Source organism: Copadichromis virginalis, linkage group LG3, assembly GCF_057382275.1.
Source record: "Copadichromis virginalis isolate Kocher_CV1m ecotype Utaka linkage group LG3, C_Virginalis_male_GT1.1, whole genome shotgun sequence".
Lineage (NCBI taxonomy): Eukaryota > Metazoa > Chordata > Actinopteri > Cichliformes > Cichlidae > Copadichromis > Copadichromis virginalis.
Genome location: NC_140620.1, coordinates 33,227,092 through 33,233,534, shown reverse-complemented (window position 1 = coordinate 33,233,534; position 6,443 = coordinate 33,227,092). Strand labels below are relative to the sequence as shown.

The window sequence follows — 6,443 nt, the reverse complement described above, 5'->3', positions numbered from 1 at the left end:
GGGATCACCTCTGAAACATAGATCATGCACATTGTAGTTCTCAAGAATGTCTTTTAGCTGATCTTTTAATAGTATACTAATAAAAAAGTTACCTTCCTCTAAACTGGCTTTCACTGTTGTGAATGAAGAACATGACACACAATTAAGTGTTTCCTCCAAAGATTGTGAAGACCCAATGTACTTAGTACAAACTCTACAGTAATGATGTCGTTTAAACTGGTTTGTAATATCAGCGAAGGGTTTCTCCAGAAAATACCTGCTTGATGGAACTACAGTAGTCCCAGCAGAATGTAACTTGAGCAGTTTCAGCAAGTCCTCCATTAATACACCTGTAGTGTTGTGTCTCAAAGCAAAGGAGAGGATTGACATGATGCTTTGATTTTCTGTTAGTCCACTGGAGCAGTTCACATCAACTCCTGCTTCAGGGACGTTCTCCTGAATGGTTGAAAAAGAATTGTGTTATATTTGAGCAGGTTTCACTTGTTTTCATATATAGCCTTGTTTTTTTTTTTTGCAAAACTGCATTTACAACATAAACAGCAGTCATAGCGACGTTTGTCATAGTTAAAAATGCAATTAACCGCAAGTCTTACCTGCACCATTGTGACCATTTCTATTCTTTCCTCCTGTCTTTGGGTGGCATCTTCATTGTTTCCCTGAGAAGTATTCAAATTAACTACTCTTTAAAGAAAAGAGAGCCATAGAAAGGGAACACATCTTGCATTTGTTTCTTACCAGTGACACCGTTTGTGGTTCTGGTATCTGCTCATCTCTTTGGGCAGCATCTTCACTTTCCTGTGAGGAATACAACCCAAGTATTGAATATATATATGAATTAAATATCCGAATGATATATTCCAGAACAAGTAGTGAGTCTGTCACTGACATATTTAAACAGCTTAATGGTGAGCTGTACTTTTTACTTTTACAATGTGATGGAGTAGTGTAGAAGAGACATAAGAATGAAAGTAATGCTTTATTGTGGCCTTTTTTCTGTATGTTGCTTTTAAAAGGAGAGAGAAAGAGAGAGAGAAAGAGAGGGAGAGAGAGACTATAATAATGTATTTTTATTTACCATTGGAACTGTGAAAGTTCCTTCTCTCTGGCTGTCATCTTCACCATTGTCCTTGAAATGATACAAATGAACAACTTGTTTAAGATACATTTTTCACAGCTCCGCTGAAAACAGTCGGGATGAAATTTCCATGTTGTTATTATTGTGATTGTTATTATTCTTAATGTTTTTATTGACCTTTAAATAAACACAATGAAAGAGGTTGTCTTCTAAGTAAAAAACTACATTTTTTTTATTATATTTATCATCTCACAATTACTTAAGTAGCACTTCAGATTACTTTCAATGCAGAAACATTATGAATATAGTCTAGATTCTCAAATACTTTGCATTTTCTTATCATAACTAACCTAAACAGAATTTATCAGTCATTTGGCAAACACAATAAATTATGTTGCATAACTTATCATTGAAAATAAATATCTATGTAAGTGTATGGAATTATTCGTTTGTTAACCTACTTAGTACACACAAGACAAAAATATAAGCCAAGTTATGGGTGTCAAATTAGAACTGAAATGTTCCACTTAACCAAAGTATTAAAACCCAAACACTTTGTATCAAGTGCTACTATGGTAGCTGATAAGACATTAACGATATACATTCACTTACTTGTTGTTGTGTGTTGTGCTGTCCGATGTCAGTCAAAGCTCTGTCGATTTTTCTAAAAAAGTAAATAAATTCTTGTAGCTTTCATAACAATGACAGAAACTGACAACTGTATTAACTTATTGGCAAAGGTGCACATACCGTTTTTTCCATCTGGTCAAAGTACGTGAAGGAATGTTTTTCCGCATCCAGTCTATTTCACTTGTGTCAGATCTATAATGTTTTCTTTTCGGCATCACTGTCTCTTAAGTTACAAAACTCAGTTGGAATGTCAGTATAGTCTATAATCTGTGAAAAACATATTCTACCGCCAAATAGAGAAAATACTGACGTAGAGCATGAACTCAAAAATTTGTTTTCAGCTGTGAGTGCCATGATTGGTTAAGTGTACGGTCAAATATGAGGATACACCAATCAAAGGCAAAGTAGGGCGGGCCATGCTGCAGCGTACAGGTGGCCAGCTTTCACCGCGAGACCTCACACGGTCCTCATCAGGTAACGGCTTCCTTACGTAATTTAACAACAAGCGGGAAATCGGTCTAATAAAGTGTGTCTTGCAAAGATGGAGACTACGGAGACGAATAAAACTAATATCAGAGGTAAGTCGCCTAAATGTTTTCGAATTTGAATGACTTAGCTTAAGCTAATAGCTTGCTAAAAGTGGTTTGATGTTTTACGGGTCACATAGAAACAAGTGACCAACGTGGAAATGCTCTTTTCAGAGAATTATGCATGCGACATAGCACTTGGCGGCATTAAAATGGTTCAAACGGTAAAAGTATGCCTATAGAAACCATGTCAAATAGAATATTTTTTGATAAGAAAAAGCCTTTATTAGCATATAGCCCGTAGCATTCTAGCTAGGAAATAGCAACTTTTTTTCCTCCCCCTTCATTTACAACAGAACACGAGGAGAGGAAGTTTGCAGTGGTGCTGTGGAGTGAAGGGGAGGACTATGGAAAGCTTAGTGAAGTAAAAACTGTTAACATATGGGGGTATGATGACTCCAAGATGGACCAGCATGGGAATCCCATTTCCACTTACTCGGCAGTTATTGAATGGCGCCATGGGAAGAAACAGCGAGGAGGGTGGCCACACTACAGGGGCACTGTTGTTTTTGTCTCTGGTAAGTAATTGTTAATGATTTGAAATGTAGAATGTCCTTCTCTACTTGAAAGTAGTTCTGTAAAGAAAAACTGAATTCACTCTTTTTTTTTTTTTTTTTTTTTTTTGTGTCCCGTTTGGATCTTTAGCCATCAGAATTGTTGTCTTAAGGCCAAGAAAGATGCCAAGCGGATTTATTTTACCAAGTGGATCATCATGGCCTTGCCATATTGGTCCATTTGATTGACCTTTATTATAATTATGAATTTATTTTATTTTCAGTTGCTACAAACGGGACAGACATAACTGGGGGATAGGACAGGGAGAAAGAATGAAAGAAAGAGAGGGAGAGAAAGAAAACCAAAGGGGAGAAGAGACGGTGAGAAGGGGGGGGGGGGGGGGGGGAAGAAAGAAAAAAAACAAACAAAGAAAAAAAAAAAAAACACCTGGGTCACCTGTATGGAGAAAAAAAAACAGAAGAGAAAGCAAACAACAAAGAGCAACATAATAAAAAAACACGGCACCATCACAATAAACTAGCTAGCAGTAGATATCAGTAGATACTAAATAATAAATGATATTGTGCAGCACGCAAGATAGACAGCGCACAATGTGCTTTGAGGCAGCAGCCAAGAAAGCTGTAGTCCGCGTCTGTGAATACCCGTGTGTACACCTGTGTGCACACCTGTGTGGATCAGCATGCTTGTATTCCAAAGGTTTCTCCATGTAACGATCTGCTAGGGAGTGTGGGGAGCCACAGCCCCGTCCTCCAGGGTATGAAGCAGGTATGGAGGAGATCAAAACTCCAGACATCCAGAGGCCCCCAGAACACAAGAGACCAAGGAAGACCAACAGAGGGGCAGCCGCGCCACTGTCCCAGTAAGAGCTGAGGAGAGTCCCAGATGAGGGCTCACTCAGCAGCCGCGGAGCAGAAGCCAGGGGGAGTTGCAGTGACGCGCCCGTGAGCTCCGCCGGCAGCCAGCTGTGCCTGAGTGACCGAGCCCCAGGCCGAGAGGCCGGGGGCACCCCACCTCCGAAGTGGCCCGAGCGAGCCCCAGGCTCCAGGCCCCGATAAGCGGCCGCCAAGGAGTGAGCCGGTGTGTACCCGGACGCCCACCCCCAGACACAAAGAACCACCAACGCACCGACACTTGAGGGAGTCCGCCACTGGCAGGGGAAGTGTTACATTCCACTTCCCATAAACACATGGAGCAACACAACAAGAACAGAGAGAGAGGTGAAGTAGATCAGATTTTCACCATTGCTATGTGTGGTTGGAATAACAGGGAAACTAGTAGGGACAGTAGTGTTAAAAAGGGTAGGAACAGTGGGAGTAATAATGGTAGGGACAGTGGTAAATTTAAGGGGAGAGATGGTTGTAGGCAGTGGCGGAGCGGGGGGGTGGCTTACTGGGCTTAAGCCCGGGTTGTTTTTTCAGAAGTCCGGGGTCTTTTGGAGTGTAATTTTTTCATAGTTATAACTATAACCTCTGCAGAGAGGGAGAGAGAGGAACAGAGTGGGAGATGGAGAATGAGGACAGAACAGAGATGGAACAAGAGCAGGTGAGACACACGTGTTAGTCAAATGGTTGTTTACCAAAAGTATCACCATATCATAGGTACTCATGTATCTCGTACCTAGTGTTTCTTTTTAGGTTTGTTATTTTTCAAATTCTGTATTTATTAAGTTATTCAGGCTAAATAATTATATAAACTTTTCTGAATCTAAATAGGGGTGGCACGGTGGTTAGCACTGTTGCCGCACAGCAAGAAGGTCCTGAGTTCAATTCCACCATCAGGCCGGGGTCTTTCTGTGTGGCGTTTGCATGTTCTCCCCGTGTTTGCGTGGGTTCTCTCCGGGTACTCCGGCTTCCTCCCACCGTCCAAAGACATGCAACTTGTGGGGATAGGTTAATTGGATAATCCAAATTGCCACTAGGTGTGAATGTGCGAGTGAATGTGAATGTGAGTGTGAATGGTTGTCTGTCTGTGTGTTAGCCCTGCGACAGACTGGCGACCTGTCCAGGGTGTACCCTGCCTCTCGCCCTATGACAGCTGGGATAGGCTCCAGCGCCCCCCGCGACCCTGAAAAGGATAAGCGGAAGCGAATGGATGGATGAATCTAAATAGTGGACTTTGGTAGAATTAAAAAAATAAGTGTAGTGCAGGTCTATGATGATTTTTTTAGTGCTACTATCATCTAGTTCTGATTCTGGTTCTGTCTTGGTTAAATCCTAAGTAGTCCTGATTTTGAACTGTTGTAGTCCTGTTTTAATTCCGGATCAATTCTGGGTCTGGTTGAATTGGGGTTTAGTCCGCGTGTCTTGATACAGCCCCGACTTTGTTCTGCCTTGCTGCTTAATTAAAAAACTACTTTAAGGTGTCCTGCAGATGTGATATATATTTTTTTCCTATATGAAGTCATTCTTTTTTAAACAAAACTCAAAACAGAGCCTAATAATCTTTCAGTCATTTCTACCCCTCCCAATCCCACATGCATACTACCCTTTAGGGCTAAGCCCCGGGTGTATCAAATGTCTGCCTCCACCTCTGGTTGTAGGTGGTGATGTTGGGCAGATAAAGTTTGAGTCACTGTCAGTTCCTGAGGAGGAGAATGTAACAAAGCCTAGTGGTGTCTCTGTGATGGTGTCACTGATCCATTTCTGGTATTGGGACAAACAAGTGTAGATTGAAGGTCCCCAACAAGTACTATAACTCGTAATTTCAAACTGGACCCAGACTGATTCTGCCTTTATCATGAGTGGTTCTCCTTGATCTACCTGTGAAAAGATATTCATAAAAACTGTGTAGACAGGTCAGTAACTTTTAGAAGAGGATGTGTCTAAGTAATATCTATCTTGCCGAAGCACTAGTCTTATCAACTTTAAACTAACTTGTTATTTTTATTTTCTGAATAGCAGGCGTGAGAAAATTTCTAAAAGTTTCATTTGACATCTGAGCTATTATTCTATTACTGGGTCTATTGTGTAACTGCAAGCAAGCTACTGACAAATGTATTAAAGAGTCATTTTACTAACAAGCTGCTTCCAGTGCTGAAAGTTTAAGCCAATCACTTAGCATTCCACCCTCTCATCCAATTATCCAATTATCAGAACTGGCACTAGTGTTAACTGAACTGGAGTTTTTTTCAGTTTCTTATTTTATCCAATGCTGGATATAAGCTACTGGCTTCATTCATCCCCCGCTGTCTTGTGCTAACATTGAGGTCATGAAATGTCCTTTGCAGTCAACTGTTTAGACAATCTTTAAATCTGGGACTCTCCACCATTGGACCCTAGAACTGAAGAAGCTTCTCGGATGAGAGGTGAAACGTCTTCAAGCAACTTAAAGAAATCCAGACGCTTTTCTCTCGAAGCTCCTTAGACTACGATGACCTGGATGACTGAGAACCTTCACAGACATATCTTTAATACAATTTCTACCAGAGGGCTGTGGACAAGGCCTTAAAAAGTCCAAATGGACATCTGGACTTGTTTCTTCGCTTCCTCCTTGGTCTTTCACTGCAGACCAATCACGATCTCCTACAAGGCCTGCTGACACAAACAGGAATCAGCTCACAGATAAATAAGAAGACAGTCCATTACAGTACATTAAAGAAAGGATGAATGGCACTCTCTCCAGAGAAGAGCATCAAT

At 41.1% G+C, this 6,443-nt stretch overlaps 1 long non-coding RNA gene across 1 annotated transcript; it reads right to left on the bottom strand.

Moving 5' to 3' along the window:
* Nucleotides 1-593: 593 nt before the first annotated feature.
* Nucleotides 594-1,126, bottom strand: LOC146714268 (uncharacterized). The gene is made up of 3 exons (XR_014919295.1): nt 1,076-1,126; nt 736-795; nt 594-656 (listed from the first exon to the last, which is right to left on the bottom strand). It is a non-coding gene; the product is annotated as an uncharacterized LOC146714268 (long non-coding RNA).
* Between the last annotated feature and the right edge of the window lie 5,317 nt (nt 1,127-6,443).